Genomic DNA, 22,261 nt, shown 5'->3' on the forward strand with positions numbered 1-22,261 from the left:
TATAAATCTGACCCCATATTTGTTAACTTGTAATGTGGCTTCTCTGATCAGACCAAACCACTTTTGCCTGTTCTTCCCTTTAATTTTTATGATACTTCTCACCTCTGGGTTATTAACCTCATGAAATTCCTTCTTCATATTTTTTCCTTAATCCTGATTGAAGAGAATGTTCTAAACTCACCTCTCACAGGAAATGTCCCTGATTTTTTCTCACTTCTCTAATCAGTTTTATGTTTTACATTTCCTTAGCACTTAATATGTACAGGTTTCACCATATCATCTGAAATTTTTTCATCTTATCTTTAATACTTGCTCTGTAGCATAATGAATGCATGTTTGATTTCACCCCTGAAACCCTCACCATTGCCATCACCATTAGCATCAACCCAAAACCAATGCCATGTCTTTTTCTTCTGTGTCTTGCCTTCCAAATATCAATTAAACATTGACAATGTGTGGGAAAGTCAAAGGAGAGAAGATAACATTGGTCATAACCGCCAAGAACTCAAAATCTTAAGTACTAATCAAGGAAACAAGATATAATATTTATTTTTAAATAATGAAAAAAAATTAAATAATTTCTAACAAAGATAGAAGATACACACAATGTTGCCAAGCAAATCCCCTCAAAAAATAAATTTTTGAAGGACTCAGAGTAGGGAAAAATTACTTCTAGATGGGGATGAAAACACACTATATGAAGAAAGTACAATTTGATGTAAAAAAATTTTAATTTATTCATTTAACATATTTGCCAAGCACTGTGATAAACACTGGGCTGAATAGTATTTCACTAGCTGAAGAGAAAGGGATGAAAATTCTGTGAGCAGATGAGTAATTACAAGAATGCTTGAATAGTAATGGAGTCAATCTGTGTTTATTTATCCATCAATATATTCAATAAATAGTTATACTATTTCTTTGTACTTGGTATTGTGTTCAGTTCTGGGAATTCAGGAGTGACACAGAAAATACTATCCTCTTCCAAGAATTCAAAACATAGTAAAACAGACAAGTAAACGATTGTAAGAAAAAAAGATCATTGATGTAACAGAGGTATATAAGCCAGAATTCAGCTCTCAGAACCTAAGAGATACTAAAAAGTAAGACACAGCTCTTACTCTTAGTGAGAGACAAGTATTATAATAGATGTAATAAATTTTGAGACTTAAGGTGATTTGTGCTTTGGGAGATTTGCACATATACTAGAAAACTATAGGTGCAAAAGAGTGTGACTGGAGACTGGATAAAAATAAAATGTAGGGTCTAGGTCAGCTAAACTTTGTATGATATACCAGGGGATCTGATAGGGTATACCCAGTGGGAGTCTTTGAAGAATTTTAAATTGGTCAAACACATGATCAGAATGGCCAACTTCAATAGTCAGTTTATTCCTTAAAGCCTTAAAAATATAGGATGGGACAGTTAGGAGTCCAGGATTCAAAAGGTTAGCTTCAAATGAGGCTAAAATATAATGGAAGATACCACAACATCAGAATAAGTCAGGGAGTCAGCAAAAACTTGCTGAATAAATGATTCAATAATTCTTTCCTGGTTTTTTGCCTGAGAGGAGAAAAGCATGAAACTTTTGTTAAAGATTGCACTTTTGTGTCTTGGTCCAAATTCCACTGGGGAGGAGCAGTGACACAGGAGGCAGGAAAGGCTCTGGGCCACACCACATGGGCCTCTGCTGTCTGCAGATTTGTGTCCATCTGGTCAAAGCGGAAATTGGTTGGCCTGAGGCAAATATAAATGGGCAAGAGGACCATTTAGTCAGAGTTAAGTAACAATTCTCTTCTGGGAAATTTACCTGTTATTATAACTAAAAAGTAAAGTTCTGTATTCAATGGCTCATCACTTCAGAGCAGGAAGTTCTGTTCAACATTCCAGAAAGTTCTGCATTATTTTTCCAGTACCTCAATTATTGAAAATGTTCAGAGGTAACAGAGTTGGGAAGTCTGCCTTCTGATAGTTGGGAAGTCTGAACACCTGCCTATGACTTGCTCTGAAAACACTGGCATCTTGAACTCAGTGGCCCACTTCTTCATCTGAAAACTTATCTCCGTGCCCCTTTTAGTTTTCATTTTTTATAAGTCTCTTACACTAAGGTCATAGCCATTTCATTTGAGAAAGTAAGTAATCTCAAATGCTTTCTACATCTTTCTGAATTATTATTATTTGTCACCCTTCACTTTATTCAATTTAACCAGTCTTTTTACTATTAGTCTCCTAACATTTGACGTTGACTGTCTTCCTGTTGTTTCTTTTGCTTTCGTTTGTTGTTTAACACTGACTGCCCTTCACCACTGATGAACTCTTCTAGTAACTGTTAATATCCTTTGTCTTGGACCTCGAATCATCCCTTTTTTTGTCCTTTAAACCTTAGTGAAATTTTATCCTGTTCAGTAGGTGGTCTTTAATTTTTGTATGAACAAACAGAATTACCTATCAAAACATTCCATCTGAATTTGTTCATCTAGAATCAGTTAGCCAGTTACACTAAATGTATTACGCAATTAATCATATAATCCAAACTGCACACGCATGCTCATGCACACACACACACGCACACACCTGACATATTAGCACTCACTGGTCTTGTTTAGTTTCAGTATTAAGTGTCTGAGGATAGAGATCACACCCAATGTAAGCCTATTAAAATAACATAGCACTAATATAGATCCACATTTCTTGTAAATATGAATTAAATATGGAGCAATGATGTCATATCTTATTACAAGATTCATAGCCCATTATCACAGTTAATGAACTAGCTAAGGTTTTGTCAAATTTCTTGTCTAAACATGAATAGATAAGATTACTTTTTAGAAAGAAAATATATACTCTAAAAAATAAATATAAATATACCAAAAAAATCATCCTCAGACAACTTACACCACTTTTTCTAATAAGAATAATGTAATTTTAATGAAAAAGTTGAAGAAAACACAATGAATGAGATTAAAAAACATACAATTTAGCATTTAAAAACAAATAGCACTAGAGGTATATAAAGTTTCAATTCTAACACTCATCTGAAGAAACACCATTTTATTTTGCTGTTGTTCTGGTCAAACAGGTGTTTAGGGTTCATATACACGTACCTTCAGGAGAGGGGATATTAAAATTTTGTGTCAATAGACATTTTCACTAGCAATGGGTCAGTGGAACTCTTGACATGTTAGCAAGTACCCCCAACTACAGAGTTAAGCCAATTTTTTGTTTTTTCTTGTTTTTTGGAATATGAGGCTGTCATTGGCTCTGGGATAAGTGTACATTATTGGGGTTTGGTTTATCCAATACCACATATGGTAAATGATGCTAAGTAGAGGTTTAAACCTGAAAATGATGTTGAAATGCTACTTTGGTTGTAGACATGTGGGAGAAAACAGAAGAATTTGCCTCTGTACTGCCAATGCCTCCCACATCAAAGGACTGGGTCAGAGATGTCACTGGTATGTTTCCTTTTTTATTTTGTACTTCAGAAGCCCTTTCTCTATCCATTTCTCCCTTCCTTTCCCCCCATGCATAAGAAGGGTCAAAAGGCCCCAAACATTCAGCCATTTCAGACTGAGTAACTGCAGGATCTTGTTTTTGTTTTTGTTTCTTTTTTTGTAGGTCAAGGGAGAGGTAAGGTTTCTAGAAAGACACTCTGCTTAGGTCTGACTTACTAATGAGGACCGTGGTACAGTCATAGGTTAGCCTGCTGACATAGCAATTTATATTTTGTTTGTGTTCTATAGTCTCTTCATTTAAAGAACGAAGGCAGACACTTGATACCCCTTTATCCTGTGCACTGTATTCTGTCTCAAATTTTCCTTTCTTTCCTTTTTAGAAAATTTAAGCTACTTTAAAATAAGACTGTGAGGTTGAAAGAAAAGAGGGAGAAATAGCTAAAGGGGAGACAATTTTGCCTCATTCCAAAGTATAGGTTTTAACTCTATTACTAATTATAAACTTGGCAGTTGGTTGAATTCTCCCAGGGCAGCCTAGCATACCATCTCATTTTCCAGTCTTGTCATAACTGTGTAAAAGAGTCCATAACCAGTGAATGCATATTTTTAAATTAGAATGCATATTTTAATGCATATATATATATATATATGTACAAATCATAGCGGTAATACCATTTTCTATATATTGAAAATCTTTAAAAATGCCTAGTATAATGGAGTAACAACCTAGGTACAGTGTGAAATTCATGGATGAAAATTTCCCATAGATACTCGGTTTCAAAATACCTGGGAAATTCAGAATCTGCTATGAATGAATGAATGAATGAATGAACGAATACATATATACATGCATAAAAAACTGGGCAATTTTAAAATGTCTCAACATCTTCCAGCTTATTTTTTTATGGATTGCCTAGTTTTCATATAATTTTGTATTATAGTAATGCAAAGATGTTTGAAATAACCACAATTTACCTCAGGGCAAATTAGATATGGCTTAATGACCAAGGAAAGAGATAAATTTTAAAATCTAAAAAATATACATATTTTTTGTCATCATTTCCCTTGGAGGAAAAGAAACCATGTTAATTTCCATATGAATAAAATATTTTCTAGCCTGTCATTTCCACATATTACTTTTTCTAACATTGAAGTCTTTAATTGGATAGATGAAAATATATCAGCAGTCAGGAGCTTGAAGAAATCTAAAATTTTAGAGTCTCTTGTTAGCTTAGGCATAGAGCTAGGCAAAATACTTTTCACTTTTGGCAAAAACAATGGGAAAAAGCATTAGTCTCTCCAGGATGATTTTTGGTACTTCCTATTCTAGGGAAGTCCAGAAACACAAAGTGAGATCAGAATTTTTCACTAATTTCTGGCCCTTCTGTTTCTCCACATTCTGGCAATAAAATGTGGAAAACATATTTGTTCAAGGGCAACATGAACTTTTTCTGAACCTCTCAAGACAGCCACTCTTAGTCATAGAAAAACAGAACTTTTTGGTTCTTCCTTAGTTATTGAAGCAAGAATGAATTGTGCAGTGGCTTCTCCCATTTGCCATCCACTCAGCATTTATTTACCTTTCTTTACGTATCACGTTATAAGTCATATTAGGCCAAACTTTGGATTTATAGAACGCTTGATCAAAGCCATGAAATCAGTTTTGTTGCCAGGGTGAAATGGCTAGTATTCCTAAAAATGTCCCTTTTCTCCTCCCAAGCTACTTAAACCAAAAGTACTATTGAAATAGAATGATTGAGTAGGGCAAATTCTCTTTTAAAAGTCAAAGTCTATTATCATGCTTAACTTTATTATCCTCCAGAGTTATTTGGTCATCTGAGAGTCATCACGTGAAGGAGTTACTTTAGAGATTGTTTATTTTATTTTATGAATGGAAAAAAACCATAAATGAAGACAAGAAGCAACAGTTGTTTGAATAAGTATCACATTAGGTTTGCTAGGTCCCAAGAGTTTTTCAAAGATTAAATTCTTCTTCTAATACAATTACTCTCAAAGACTAAGTTGGTTAATAAGAAGAGGAGTCTGAATAATTTCTGATTGTAAAAGATTTTACCTACATATAAACTAAACAGCAGGATCTCTTTAAGGAAGAGGGACATGCTGATGAGAAGAAGTGAAGCAAAGAGAAGAGGAAGAGGAATTACTGTACCATCCATCTGTCCCCAGACCATCTGCTTTATTGCTCGGAGGAGTGTTGAGCAGCTTTCAGGAATTGTCTCTTGCTGTATTGCTACTCAACTGAGGATATTATTATGGGTTACAAAATAGAGCCTTACGTATAAAAACTTCTATTTCCACGGTGCTTACATGGCTCAGTTGGTTTAAGCATCTGCCTTTGGCTCAGGTCACGATCTCTGGGTCCTGGGATCCAGTTCTGTGTTGAGCTCCCTGCTCTGTGGGGAGTCTGCTTCTCCCTTCTTCTCTACCCTTCCCCCACCCCTCTCGTGTGCTCTCTCTCTCTCTCTCTCAGATAAGTAAATAAAATCTTAAAAAGAAATTTTATTTCCTTCCAACTCAATTCTTTTGTAGACACCTTCAATTATTTTGCTTTAAGTAAACAAGGGACTAATAGCATTACTGTTAATATATTTATTTATTTGAATATTTTTCAGCAATACCACCTTGAGATTTATATTTTTCTTCAGTTTTTTAAAAATTGAATTTAGGGCTCAACATTATGGAACACAAAGGTGAGCGGCATGATTTGGGCACAGACTGGTCTAGACCACGTGCTCTACCAGCTGAAAAGAATACGCATTACTGTTTCCATTGTGTGGTGGCCTTAAAAACACAAGGTTCCCACTCCAATGTGCTTAAATACTTTCCAATGCTTTCAATTGCCAAGAACAATTGCTTTAGAAATTCTTTGAAAAGCTGTTTAGGTTGCTTTCCAATCTTCAAGAAATCTCTAAATTCATCTGTTCTGCACACAGGCACACCTAACCTGAATTACAATCTATGAGAAAATTCCTCCACTTCCTGGAATAAAATATTACAAGGTAGAAATTTTCTGTAAGCAGATTCATAATACGTGGACTCCCTAGTGCAGGAGCCAGTAAACATTTTCTGTAAAAATAGTGGAAGTTTTGTGGTCCATACTAGTTGACTACTTGCATTTCATACAATTTTCACATGACATGAACTACAATTTTGGGGGATTCTTAAACCGTTAAATGGTTAAATATGTAAAAAACCAGTCTTAGCTCATGGGCTGTACCAAAACAAGCTGAGCCCGGATTTGCCCTTGAGTTGTAGTCTGCCTACCTCTGACCTGGTGCGTTGGTTAGAAACCTGTAAGTTGAAATTAGCCATTCTTGACTAGAACTCAAATCTCGCCATTTCTTGTGCAACCTTACACAAAATACAAACCCCTCAGTGTCTCCTTTTTTATAGGCACAACAATGTCTATTTAATAATGTAAGGATTACATAATCTTGAACTCTTATTGGGTACTCATTTAAGTAGCTTCATTTGAGGCTATAACTTTTTTAGGTAGAGAAGTAAACCTCTGTCACCTTGCTTCATTCTGTAAAAACCAACAACAGCCAACTACTATTTTTGGCAAATACCTTTTTGCAAAACTTGAAGCCTTTTTGGGTCATTCTCTTTCCTCCCTTAAATGATGCTGACTCCTCCAGCTTTAACTTAGAGATTATTTTTTTTTTCCAACTCTTTAATCATGTTCTGAAATTCTGTTAAACTCTCTCAAATGTTTCATAATCCTCTGAAATTGTGATGCCAAGAGTTAACTGAATTTTATGACCAAGTGCGCAGCCATGGTCTTTGCAAAACCACATGAAGCATTCCCAGAATTGCTGGTTGGTATTTTCTGAAAATATAAATATCAGATCTAATGCTTTTTCTTTCAAAGGGAGTAAGGTGTCTTACAGATTGTTAAGGATTCATTTTGTTGTTTATATTGTAGTCATATTTGCCATATTTACTTGAATTCAAAGTCCTGTTGATGTTTTAAAGGATATCTTGTTTAAAATTTTTCAACTCATTACCTCAGCAGTGCTTTCTTAAAAATTACCTTTTTAGTTTTATTTTCTCTTTATTCTTTTAATACAGATATATGTATAAATTATCACTTACCAGGACACCTCTGGGCGTACTCTGTAACAGTATCTACCTTCTTCTACCCTTCCCCATTCATAACACCTGACAACCACTAATCTTCTCTCTGTATACTTTTTTAAAATATTGATTTTATTTATTTATTTATTTATTTATTTATTTATTTATTTGAGAGAGACAAAGAGAGAGAGTGGGGAGGAGGAGCAGGGAAGGAGGGAGAGGGACAAGCAGACTCTGTGCTAAGTGGGAGCCCAACCTGGGGCTCCGATCCCATGACCCTGAGATCATGACCTGAACCAAAATCAAGAATCAGACTCTTAACTGACTGAGCCACCCAGGCGCCCCATCCGTCTGTATAATTTTGTCAGTTGAATAAAGGTATATAAGTAGAATCATACAATATATGGCTTTTTGGCATTGGCTGTTTTCACTGAGCATAATTTCTTAGAGATTTATCTAAGTTGTGTGTATCATAGTACAGCTTCCTCCTTTTTGACTGAATAGTGTTCTGTGGTATGGATGTACCACTGTTTATCCATTGATTGGTTGAAGAACATCTGAATTTTTTCCAGTTTTGGGCTATTATGAATAAAGCTATTGTGAACATTCCTAAATATAGTGTGTGTGTGTGTGTGTGTGCACATGTGTGTGTGTGCACGCACGAACATTGCTTCTCATTTCTCTAGAATATATACCCAAGAATTCAATTGCTGGGTCATAAAATAACTGTATGCTTAGTTTTATAAGAAACTGCTAAACTGTTTTCCAGAGTAACTGTACCATTTCACATTTTCACAGTGTATGAGTGATCCACTCTCTCCCCATCCTCACTAGCATTTAGTTCCATTATTTTTAAAGTTTAGCCGTTCTGACAGCTGTGTAGTAATATATCATTATAGTTTTAATTTGAATTTCTTTAATAGCTAATGATGTTGTGTATCTTTTCATCTGCTTATTTGCTATCTTTATATCCTCATCATTAAAATTTCAATTTGTGCATTTTCCCCCTTTCCTTTCTAATGTTGAGTTTTGAAAGTTCATTGTAAGTCTTGGATACTAGACCTTTGTCAGATACATGGCTTGCAAATAAATGTTTTCTCCAAGTCTGCAAATCGTCTTATCAACATTTAAACAGGGTCTCTCACAGGTCAAAAGTTTTTAATTTGATGAAGTCCAAGTTATCAATATTTTATGTTTTACATTTAAATCTCCAATCCATTTTGAGTTCATTTTTTTATATAATGTGTGAGGCTTAGGTCAAGATTGTTGTATGCCATAGATATACTACAGTTGCTCCAGCACCATTGTCAAAGAGGCCATCTTTCTTCCATCGAGTTACCTTTCAACCTTGGTAAAAATCAGTTGGCCATATCTGTGCGGGTCTATTTCTGAATTTTCTTTACATTTCCATTTATCTGTGTTTGTATCTCTAGAACACATTTTTTTTGTTTACTATAACTAAATAGTAAGCCTTAGTTAGAATAATTCTATTGTATTATTTGTCAAGATTATTTCAACTATTTTTGGGTCTGTGTGTTTTTGTATAAATTTTAGAATAAGCTTGATCAAAAACCTTGCTGGGANAGATTATTTCAACTATTTTTGGGTCTGTGTGTTTTTGTATAAATTTTAGAATAAGCTTGATCAAAAACCTTGATTTAGTGCTTGATTGCACTAAATGCATAGATGGATTTGAAGGTAAATGACATTTTCAGTCTTTCAGTTCATGAACACAGTGTATCTCTCTGTTCATTCTGTGAGGTAGGTTGCTGAATTCTTCAACTATAACTGTGATTTTGTCATTTTTTGAAGATTGTTCAGATATTACTTTAACCACTTCATAAGTCTTAGACCATTTGATGGAATGTGATTTTTTTGCAGTATAATTGACATATAACATTGTGTAAGTGTAAGGTGTACAATGTGTTGTTTGATGCATTTATATATCATAACATTATTACCACCATAGAGTTAACTAAAACCTTTATCACATCACATAATTATCATTTCATTTTGTGGCAAGAACATTTAAGATCTGGTCTCTTGGCAACTTTGAAGTATATAACATAGTATCCTTGACTATAATGACTATGCTGTGGACTGGATCTCTAGAAGAATGTGATCTTGAAAGTTCTTTTACCATTGCAAATATTTTCCTCAGAAAGTAGAGTGACAAAGTAACAAGAATTTAATCTATTTCATGAGACATAAAAACTAATAACAAAATACACAAAATTGGAGTTGGAAAAAGTAGCAAATTTCTGAAGGGGGCAAAATATTTGGCAGTCTCCAAGAGTCCAAATGGATGCTGAAGAATTAAGTTCTATGTGGTTCTGGTCCCCTATCATACACACATAGTATGTGAAGATTCCATAACAGACAACATCGACTTGACTTTTTGTGCTAGTAAATACTGGCCTGCAGCAGTCATGGTAGGGCATAGAGGGAAGAAATTGTTAACAAAGTTGTGAACAGAACCCAGTTTATCTAACATTTACACTCCATTTAATAGACTTCCTGGCCATACATATATAAGTCTACCTTTACCATCTCATTACAGAGACTTCTGTTACATTTAAAATGAGAAGTCTTTTTTCTTAGTTTGGGCTTTTGTATTCCACAGCCACCAAAGACCTATAACTAAGGGTGAACTTAGAACATTCTTTCTGGTAGTGTTACTATCTAATGAATCACAGCTGATTTTCTTGGCTAAATAGTCTCAGAAGAAAGTTTTATAATGCGTCCAGGGTTCAGTAATTGCTGAATCAGTACATCTTTAAGTAACAGGAAAATAAGAAAACGCTGCAGTGAGCATGTTGAACAAGGTTTTAATTAAAAGCAGTTCTGCAGCTGGCAGCAGACTCTGTCCCACTCTGTTTTTACAAAATTATCCAAAATATTTTATAGTAATCTCTACCTCCAATTGTTATAAAGGCAGTTGCATTCTCCTGACTGATAGGGGTAAGAATCATTTGCAGCACATATAATTAATAGGATAACAAATTTACTTATATGTTACAGTCAGCCAACAATGGGTGTGTGTGGAATAAAAAGCCCACCCCATCTCCCTAGTGTATGACCTCAACTTTGGAGAAGATAATAGAAATGGCTTATGTAAGAGATTAGTTCCTGATGTTTATGCACTTACATTCCACAGAATGTGCTGTTGTTTCAACAACAGAAATGAGCTTGCTCTTGTAGTCAGTGCCGTATTTACATATACATATGGGTCATGTTTTTAAAATATGTCCTCAAGTATAAACTCTATTAGCGCTTCCAATGTCCATCTCTCTGTTGTCTTATGACATTTTCTTTCTTAGCCTCCCTTACTCCTATTTATGGCGAGTGGCAATCTGACATTATAAAGAAAAGCCTAATAAAAAAAGCCAGCAGCTTTTTCAATTTTCAAAAAGAGAGCACTGCATTTGAGGTTGTATAAGCCATGCTAAATGTCTTCAGTTCTCTGGTGACTTTGATAAATTACTTTAAAGGAGTTTTGTTATAAAGAAACAAATCCCCAGGATATATAGTTCTCTCATTGCCTCATCTCCTTATTTCTTACACGATTGCCCTGGGACTCTTTGGGAACATCTGGGAGAGCTCTGATTACAAAATCCAAACTGTTTTGAGCACAGAGCAGTTTGTAATTCTGATTTCCTTTCATGCTGAATCTTGTAGTGTTCTCATCCCTTCTTCACTCCCTTCAGATAGATGCCATGTTCCAAGATCTCTTTTAAATAGGCTAAGTAAACTTGAGTTCCATGGAGTTAGTTTTTCTCATTACTTAAGGGAAATCTGATATAACAGTTTTCATTACATCTCAATTGATATTACATAGGGTGAGGCAATTTAATAGAAAGAGAGACGACGGATATACTATAAGGATCTTGGGTTGCAAAACCAATTTCTTAATTTCAGTGTTAGAGCAGTGGGTATAGTTCCTGTAGGAATTGGTTCACACACTTATCAGGACCTTGTACTCAAAATGTCAACTTGGAATTCACTGAAGCTCGAGACTGAATTATGCTTTATTCCTGTGTGTATCTCCAGTGCCTAATACAGAGACTGGCATACAACACTCAATTATTGTTTCTTGAAATGAATTTATAGACAATTGATAGATGAATAGGAAAACAGATAAATTGGTAAATGATTATTTTTTAGATTGTACATGCTATTCTCATTTTTAAGATATATGGTACTTTTTTTGTTAATGGTGATGATTGGATACTTCCGTGAACGTACTAAAAAACACTGAATTATGCACCTTAAATGATGAATTTTATGATATGTGAATTATATCTCAACATAGTTTTTCAAAATAATCTTTCTATTTTGAAATCAGATCTTTGTTTTTTAAGCCAATTTGAGGTAGATGTTCTGTTTCTGGCAAACAGAAGCCTCCTCTCTGATACTTGGTGGGGCTGCCCTATCCTGCTTTCTCTTTTATTTTTTACTGCCAGGAAGGCAGTCTGGTGATGGTGATGAGGCCTGGCTGGTGAGGCATGGACCACTGGGACCAAGGATGGCCTGGAGAGCTGTATGAAAGACCAGAGGTGCCCCCCAAATCTGAGGAGGACAAAGTCCCAAGCTCTTGCCAAAATGTCCTGGGTCTTGCTGCCGGAGGAGGAGAGACTGCAGAGACATCCCATCAGATTGGCTCATGAACCGCCATTTCCCCTCTGTAGTTCACTGGCCAGCCCGTATTGTCAGATACCCACATGGTACAAGCAATGACCTCCCCTGTTAGTAAAATTTAAAGAATCAAAAGCTAACTAGATAGGTATCATTTTTGAGAATCTATTTTTGTCTTCCATACAGGATATTAAGACAAAAATGACAAGCCGTTGGCTTAAGATAGTGCAGCCCTGTAGGGAATCATAGCTATGGCTTATTTAACTTTGCCTTATGTGCCTAGGATTTTATAACCATTGTTTAATGATCTCAAAACAAACTATGAATTAAAGCATTATTATTCCATCGTGTAAGAAAGGAATTAAAAAATGGGAAATTTAATAACTTTTCCAAAACTCCATGGCTAAGATTTGAATTCAGATATTGACTCCAAAACCTGGGTCCTTAGCCATTATTGTTGGAACTAGCACTGAACTGAGAGATAAAATTTTATAACACCTTGGTAATAGCTCTGTGTCACCTTGGGCAAATGATTTTTTTTTTTTAAAGATTTTATTTATTTATTTGACAGAGAGAGAGGTAGTGAGAGAGGGAACACAAGCAGGGGGAGTGGGAGAAGGAGAAGCAGGCCCCCAGCGGAGCAGGGAGCCCAATGTGGTGCTTGATCCCAGAACGCTGGGATCATGACCCGAGCAGAAGGCAGACGCTTAACGACTGAGCCACCCAGGTGCCCTGCTTGGGCAAATGATTTAAAATTCTTTAACATCTTTCCCATTTTGAAAATAAAAGTGGAGCCAGTTAGCATGTAAAGTCCTTTAAGGTTTTAAATGTCTTGATTCAGTAATCATAGATGGCTGTAGTTAATTTCAGTCACTGTTGTTTCTTTTCTACTGAATGCATAGCTATGACAAAGGTTATGAAACCCCAGCCATACACGAGCATGCTTACCAGTGAATATATAGGAAATAGGTGACTTATGAATTAAGTCACTTTTGACTATATAGGAAATACAAGAAAATAAAATAGATTTAAGGCGAGAAAGAACCTAAGAATGTACCCAATTAAAGGCCCTGATTTTACAAGTAAGGAAAGTTTTGGCCTAAAGAATTTATAATTTGCCCAAGTTACATAATTATTTTGTTGTCAGAGATTGGACTACATCCAAAATCTTAGTGTAATTTTCTTTCTACTATAGTGTGATATGGATTCCTTTCATGAAGAACTTAAGGTTCAGAAGAAAGACTAGAAGCATAAAGAGCGGTACACATAATCATGAAAAAAAAAAAAAACCCTGAGAAATCTGTGTCCAAAACAAATCATTTATGATGCATTCACTCAAAAAACATTCATTGACAACCTGTCTCAGGACTGCTTACATAAGGCATTGTTCCTGACAACAAAGGGCTTCTCGTTTAGTGGAGGAAGCAGATAAATAAATAGGCTGTCACAAAAAAAATCATAATAAATCCAATGATGAAAGGAAGCACAAGATACTCCAAGATGGAATATCTTATCCAGATTGGGTAGGTTAAAACACTGATCTATTTTTTTTCTCTTTTACCTTCTAAAAAGACATATATAGATTTAAACCACCTACTCTCCTGCCTATTTTAAGCTGATATCTAAAATTTTTCATCCACAATGTATATGGTTCCAAAAAAGTTAATTTCTAACATATTATAAATAATGATTTTTTTTAAAAAAAATTGTCTCTCTTTTAAATATATCTAATAAAATTTAAATTGCAAAGCAGTATGTCACCCACTATCATTCACTAAAGTATACATGAGCAAGCTCTTCTTTGGCGGTCAGGAATTTTTCATCATTCCTTTTAATCCTTGAATTCATACGTATACTTTAATTCTTCTATTGGAGTTTTTCAAAAGTAATAGACTAACAAATGAAAATATTTTCTTGATTTTCTTACTATTATTTCCTCAAAAAATATTTACATAGATTATGTGAATCTAAAGTATAATTTTAATGCATAATTGTATATGTAACACATAATTGATCATAGATTATGTAATATAATTAAATTTAATTAAATAAAATGATTTATATTAATACAAATGAATTTTATAAATTTAATTTATATATATAACTTTCAATTTCTTACATTTTATGGCTCTAACTGCTAAAATTTTTTGTCTAGAGTTATCATTGTAGTGTTTATTACTGCTAACTAATAAAACAGCAAAAATATATGACTAATTTAATGACATGGATAAGGATTATTTTCAATTATTTCATGTATTTGTTCATGAATATTAATTATTGCTTGAATAAAGCAGCTTACAACATTAATTTTATTCCTGGTTTTTTAAAAAATCATTTATATGGAGCCTAATACTTATAAATGCTTTTTTACATAAATATATATGTGTGAATGGAAGAAATTTTTTAGAGCAAAAGTACCAATTTAAAAAAATTTCTTTCCATTTATATGCCAAAAATCACATAATAACCTACCATCAAATATGCTTAGTAAAGCAAAAGCTCAAATAGGCATTCCTTTAATTTAGTTGAAAGCAAAGAATTAAAAACTATCTGACATTAAATGGATTTGTTATCGAGTTACTCACTTTCTTAATTTCTGAAATGTATTGCAATAAAGCTTAATTAAATCTGGTCAAATCGTTTTTAATTTTGGTTGCTAACCTTTCACTTAGAGGCACATTTATGAAGCCAAAATTAGGTAAAACTGGGGATAAAATTTCATGAAATTGGGAATTTCACATTGTGGTGTTTTTCCTTCTGTAATTTTAATGTTGATTGGGTCAAAATATCTTAAAAGGACATGAGAAATATACAGAAAAACTAATCCTTCACAACTATATTAGTAATTTCTCTTCATGGTTAACAATAATGTAATTATGTCTGATATAATTTACNAAAACTGGGGATAAAATTTCATGAAATTGGGAATTTCACATTGTGGTGTTTTTCCTTCTGTAATTTTAATGTTGATTGGGTCAAAATATCTTAAAAGGACATGAGAAATATACAGAAAAACTAATCCTTCATAACTATATTAGTAATTTCTCTTTATGGTTAACAATAATGTAATTATGTCTGAAATAATTTATATGCTTTATATCAACTGAGGGAGGAGGAACTTAATTTTAATTTGATCAAACTTATTCTTAAGGCACATGACATATTTATGCATGGATAACCTTTTGTCCTAATCCTCTATGTGGATATTAACATCAAGAAAAGAGAGAGAGAGAGAGATTGGGCCCCAAGCAATTGTGCAGTTTGCAAAAGATGTATTAATAATTATCAATTGCATTATTAATTATTGACATATTTGTAGAATCCACAATATTCTATAAATAATTAGTAGAGATGAATAATGAACAAATGTATATAGGATTGCAAGGAATTTGGGAAATACGGAAAATTGCCTATATTTGAAAAATGGATATACTAAGTGTATGCTTAACTTTAAAAGAAATCACCAAACTTTTTTTTTTCAAGAGATTGTACCATTTTGCTTTCCAAGTAAAGGTGTACAAGAGTGCCAGTTCTTCCAAATCTTTGCCAACATTTGTTATCACTTCCTTTAAAAAAAAAGATTTTATTTATGTATTTGAGAGAGAGAGTGCAGGATAGAGAGCATGAGCGGGGAGAGGGGCAGAGGGAGAGGGAAAAGCAGGCTCGCTGCTCAGCAAGGAGCCCAACAGTTAAGACTGAGTCACTCAGGAGCCCCTATCACAAGCTTTTTAAATTAGCCACTCCAATAGGTGTGCAGTGTTTTAAAACACTTTGTTTTAATTTGCAGTTCCCTGATAACTTATGATGTGGAGGATACTTTCATGGTTTATTTGCCATTCATATGTCTCATTTGGTTAAAGATCTGTTCAATTCTTTTGCCTTAAAAAAAAAAATCAGGGGCTCCTGGGTGGCACAGCGGTTAAAGGCCGGCGTTGTGGGATCGAGCCCCACATCAGGCTCCTCCGCTAGGAGCCTGCTTCTTCCTCTCCCACTCCCCCTGCTTGTGTTCCCTCTCTCGCTGGCTGTCTCTATCTCTGTCGAATAAATAAATAAAATCTTTAAAAAAAAAAATCAGGTTGTTTGTCTTGAGTCGTAAGAGTTCTTCATATATTTTGGACAGAAGTTTGTTTTTGTTTTTGTTTTAATCAGAAGTATGTTTTGCTAACATTTTCTCCCATTTAGTGGTATGTCTTTTCATATTCTTAAGAGTATCTTTTGAAGAGTAAAAGATTTTTAATTTTTAAGAAGTCAAATTTTTCAATTTTTTAGTTTACTCTTATATGTAACCCAAGAGTTATGAGAATATATGCCCTATGACTTGTACTTACATGTTTATAGCATTTTATTCATAATACCCCAAGTTGGAAACAACCCAGGTATCTATTGACTGTAAATGGCTAAACAAAATGTTTTATAACCATACAATGGAATACTACCTAGCAATAAAAATAAATGAACTACTGAAAACATACAATAACATCAATGAATCTCAAATGCATTATGCTAAATGAAAATGCCCAACAGGAAAGACTATATGCTATATGCTTTCATTTATATGCCATCTTACTAAAGACAAAACTTTTCAACAGAAAGCAGACCACAGTTTCTAAAGGCTGGAGAGAGGGGAAAGGGCTTTTTATGCCTAATGAGCTCAGGAGAAGGTACAAGTAATTCATTTCGGCTAAAGGACAGAGGGCATTCACCCGGATGAGGGTGGACCGTGAGCTCTGATGGAATTGGTCATTTAAGCATATGTTGTGTGGACTGTGAGGAGAAGGCCACCTGACAGTTAAGATGTTATAAAATCCAACTGAGAGGGAAGAAATGCCGTAACTAGCATTCAGAGAGTAACAGTGAAGTAACAATATATGGTTAGGAAAGTAATTGGTTATCTCCTTTTTTAATTAGAAGGGATTCCTAATAATAAATTCAGAATAACAAGCTGAAATTCATGATCTCAGAAGACCATAAGTGTAAAGGAAAGAAAAAAACATACATATCCAATCATAGTTTAAGTATCGGGATTTACTCTTTAATGTTTTATCAGAAATATACTCTAATATTCCAGCATTATAATGAGTTGGAATAATCAGTAACTTGAAAAGAAATATCAATTTCCTAAGTCAGGTCTAAAATCTTTTTATTAATAACTCAAAATAGATCTAAATTATACTTATGTCTTCTGGCTCCCGATAATCATTTAAACAGGTTACCTCAAAAGATGAAAGAAATTTAATTAATAGTGAGTTCTGGGATCTCAATATATTATTTTAAGCGGTTGAAGATTTCTAAGTTCAGAGGCAGTTGTTAGTGGATATATTCTTCCAGTTCATGCTTTGGCCAAAACTACACAAAGGGTTTTGTTTGAGGGGAAATTAAAAGAGGATTTTGCTCAAGAATTTAATTTCCTAAATCTGATTTTTTTTCTTCCGCCCCCCCCTCACAGCAGGTCAGCACAAAATTTCAGAATTAGATTCATCTGGCATTATTTTTCTACAGAAAGACTTGAAACTAAAGGATTTGTTGTGTAGCTGAAAGCATATTTGTTTACTGGTCTTTAAATTCATGCCTATGGGATGGTACCTTGATATGCTATCCAGTATTTTCAGCAAGATTAATAAGTCAGGGGAAATCATGAGGTTGGATTCAGTATCTCTAATGTTTCTTAATGGATTATTTTCAAGTCTTCTGAAAAATCAGTAAACTTGGTACAAATTCCACTTGCTCTAAGGTTAGACCGCCATTAGTCATCCCTTCTAATGCTCTATCCTGCCATCTGCTGTCACGTGGTGTACGTAGCATGCACTCCATGTGCATCCCATGCTCACTCCTGTGGGTACTTCGCTGTGAAGTGGGCCCCTTGGTCAAATGGTATTCTGTGTGAGACTCCCTGTTTGTAGATCTTGCACTATATAAGCCCCTGAATAGTCATACCTGGGATATGTAGGTATTATTGTGAAAACAAACACTAGCCCTTCTAGAATGAAGGGGGTAGATGATTTGCCATGAAAGCCCTGTTAGTCCTCTTGAGCAACAGTGCCATACCAAGATCTCAGTACTGGTCTCTGTGGCTGGCAGGTTGGACATTCTGAATTGTTTGTAATCTTAGTAAATGGGAGCCCATGGAGCCAATGCCTATCTTCATGCCTGCCACCATGGCTACCCTGTTCGTGTGCCCACTGTGTTAGTTCTGGGGTAACTAAGTACAAAGACTAGCTGAAGCATTGTGTCTACTCGGTTGGGCAGGGCCTCCTCCACAGTGGAGGTTTTCGGGTGGATGCTAATATACAAGGGCAAAAATTTTCACACTTCATGCCCATTTCCTTATGTTCATTCACATGCTTCTATCCCAAACATCCTTGTTTCTGACCTTCTAGTCCTTTACCTTCCAGTATGGTCATAATGCATCCCTTATTCATTTTTGGTTCATGCCTTCATATTATGCAGATCCTTCCATAAACCAAACTTAAGCGCTTTTTTTCTCCTCTTTTATCTGGATGTACAAGACCTTTCTACGGCCATAGGTGAAATGATAACTGAAGGAAGGTCACTGGAGCAACTCTGGTGAGTGCTTTGGGGATCTGGGCCATGCAACTTACTCAGGTCCTTCCATCCTGCTCAGACTCAATTCCATTTTCTTCTTGGGATGGGGCTGTCCTGGGCCCTTTTGATGTTATGCTTGGCAGATCTGACAGAACCAGCTTATACTAAGCAGTTTTAGAGACATGGCCACTGGGTGGTAAATTGTTCTACACCTTCCAGTGCCCTGTTAACTGACCAGGAGCTGTTTCTCAAAAAGGAGTAAAATTGCCCTCTGCTGATGGCATGGCCATAGGCCAGAACCACAGGAGCTTGTGTCATATTCTCTGGGGCTTGTCATAATACCACGCTGCATCTCTTTTAACCATTTATTCTTCAAACAGACCTGGGCTGGATCATGTGGCCCAAGTGGCAGGGTTGTTTGCATGCAGCCTAAATTTTCTGCAGATCTGTTTACTGCTTCTGGCTTTTCTCAGAGCTGGCAGCCTTTTGTGTCACTTAGTATACTGCCAGAGAAGTAGACCCAGATGTAAAATCTGTTGCCTCAGAACTCAGAAGCCCCACCAGGCACTGTGCTTCCTGTCAGTAGTAAGGGATTAAAATACAGAAATTTATCTTTTACTTTGTAGGTGTTGTATTGGCAGGCCCCTCACCATCGGGCCCTGTAAATTGTACTGAATTGTCATGTCCTTGCATCTTCGTAAGTTTTTTCTCACTCTCTCTGGAGTGCATGTATCTTACCGAAGCTTCAGAATCTTAATCAACTCTTGCTCATTCTAATTGAACTACAAAACGTCATCACTATAATGGACCAATGTAATATTCTGTAGAATATTTCTGTCACATGATTTGTATCCCTTTGGACTACATTATGGCAGAAGTTGAGAGAGTTAACATATTTCCAGACCAAAACTTTGTATGGATTTTGTCATTCATGTCAATGAAAGTGTACAATCTCTGTGGTTCTTTTTTTGAAGATTGATTGATTGATTTGTTTTTATTTATTTATTTTTGAAAATTTTATTTATTTACTTGAGAGAGAGTGAGTGAGAGCAAGAGAGCATGAGCAGGGGGAAGGGCAGAGGAATAGGGAGAAACAGGCTCTCCGTTGAGCAGGGAGCCTGATGCAGGGCTTGATCCCAGGACCCTGAGATCATGACTTGAGCCAAAGGCAGAAGCTTACCCAACTGAGCCACGCAGGCGCCCCTTATTTATTTATTTTTAGAAAGAGAGAGAGAGAGAGAAAGAGTGTGCATACATGGGGGAGGGGCAGAGAGAGAGGGAGAAAAAGCCTTAAGAAGACTCTGCACTGAGTGGAGAACCTGACTCAGGGTTCAATCTCAGGACCCTGAGATCATGACCTGAGCTAAAAACTGGAATCTGAGGCTTAACTGACTGAGCCACCCAGGTGCCCCATACAATCTCTGAGGTTCTATATTCATTGGATAGAAAAGAAGCATTTGTCAAATAAATGGCTACATACCATATCCTTGAGACTTTATTAGTTGGCTCTTGAAAGGATATCAACTCCAGCTGAGCAGTTTTGATCTGGGTAACACCGTGTTGGGCTTGGAGTAGACTATGGTCTCTCTGAGGTCTGTACAGTTTGCACAGGAATCAAGAGTAACATCTTAAGTGAATACAGGTTAAGAACCATCACCACTGCATCTTTTAGATCTTCATGGATGGCATAATCTTCTCATCTCACCCTGAGATTTGGTACTTTTTAAAATTTAATATCTTGATATGAAGTGGAAAGAGGCTGGGGAGGTGTCATTGATCTTCACATGGCTTTCCTTGCTGTCACAGCTCTCATTCCATAGGTCGGAGACCCAATGTGGGGTTACCCCAATTGCCAAGTATGATAATCCCAACTATACATTCAATGGCCAGCAAAATGAACCCAATGGTCCTACTGAAAACTATATTTTATCAGAACTCTACCATTTATTATCAGGCCCTTATATATCACCCCTCTGATGTGTGGGTCACAGTAATGTTTTGGGTTTCCAGGTATCATATCCATTCATACCCAATGCCTATAGTCTATGAAATGTCTGGATATTATCTTTACTGCAATTTACAGAGACCTGAGTAAATGTTCATAGTTTCCCTTTTAAACAAATAAGAAATGGAAAGCATATATCAAAAAAGAGGATAACTATCCTACTATAAATGGAATCATAACTCATGTTACTTATGCTATTTACCTTAGCGATTCACGCATGCATGCAAAAAACATTAAGGTGTTATTTTGGGACAGACCCTGTGCTAGATGCTTGAACTTACAAAAAAGAATTCAGACACAAAGTAGGGAGCTCTGAAATTTGTCAAATTTCTCATTTGACAGAGTATATACATTTAAGAAATGATTTTTAAAAATGGTTCTTGGTAATTTAAAAGGATATAACCATATTTTATTTATGATAGGAGGTACATTATTTTAAGGAGTTCTAAGCCTCCATGTAGTTATTATTTTTTCTTTAAAAACGTATCAGTTCTAGACCCTTTAAAAAGGTTGAGGCAAAGACATTTAAATAAATGTATTCAAATAATGTTGATATGGACTTGTGCTATCACATATGTCACTGCACAACTGCAGGAGGCACCATTCACAGGGACAACGATGTGATTGGCAGCATCTATCGTGTGCAGCGCGCTGCCTGCACAATTGTAGGTAAAAGCCCTTCAATCCTGTTACTTGAAATCACGGTGTAATTGGAGACTACCGCGCAGGAATTAGCAGGAATGTTTTTGCCTCATTCTCACATTTGAAAGCCTTGAATTTAAAATTTTGATAAATTCAAATGAAGTTATATAACCCATATTATTATGCTTATGTACGATAAGGTTTTAATTTGGCAAATGTAAATATTTAAATGCACAATCAGTTTTTAAAACATTGCTATTTCATTCTTTAACAAATAGGGCATTAAAAAGCAATTAAACAAGCAACAATAAACAAACAAAACCAAAAAGTGTCCAGGTTTTAGGGCATGTCAGTGAGGCAGAGCAATTATTACTACTATCAGTTCCACCTGTCATTAAAGAAAGTAAGTGAATTGCACAAGACCATATGCTGGATCACAAACACAGCTTCTTTAATGTTAGTTGGAGGTCGAACTCCATCTCTGTGGGAAGATAAGGAAAGAAAACAAAAGAATTTTCTGTCCTGGCAAGGCAGGTGCTAGCATTTTGTACCCTTGGGAAGATACTTGTATTTCATAAACATTCATTGTGTTCAGTCCTAGGGAAATAGGAAAGAATGTGACATCTCCATTCTCATGCTATTTAGACTTGTAAAGGAAGACCAAAAATGTGGTAATTAATTGTAATTATTTCTATGTACTCTACCCATAATATGTCTGTGTAATACAGTGGTGATTGTATGCACCTACATTGGTCACATGCCCATGAAACAGTCCCTGAATAGGGGATTCTTCCCTGGAGACAGAGGGAGGAACCTAGAGTAGTAAGTATTTATTGACTCCTTAGCATTCATTCCATCCATCCCATTTGACATTGTAAGATCC

General features: G+C 35.4%; 1 long non-coding RNA gene across 1 annotated transcript in view; it reads right to left on the minus strand.

Moving 5' to 3' along the window:
- Positions 1-1,633: 1,633 nt before the first annotated feature.
- The window catches only part of LOC117796434, a 328,247-nt gene continuing 307,619 nt past the window's right edge, over positions 1,634-22,261 (minus strand). Inside the window, exon 5 of the long non-coding RNA XR_004620956.1 lies at positions 1,634-1,737. This is a non-coding gene — a long non-coding RNA (uncharacterized LOC117796434). The remainder of the gene's footprint in view (positions 1,738-22,261) is intronic.

Source organism: Ailuropoda melanoleuca, chromosome 15 (genome assembly GCF_002007445.2).
Source record: "Ailuropoda melanoleuca isolate Jingjing chromosome 15, ASM200744v2, whole genome shotgun sequence".
NCBI lineage: Eukaryota > Metazoa > Chordata > Mammalia > Carnivora > Ursidae > Ailuropoda > Ailuropoda melanoleuca.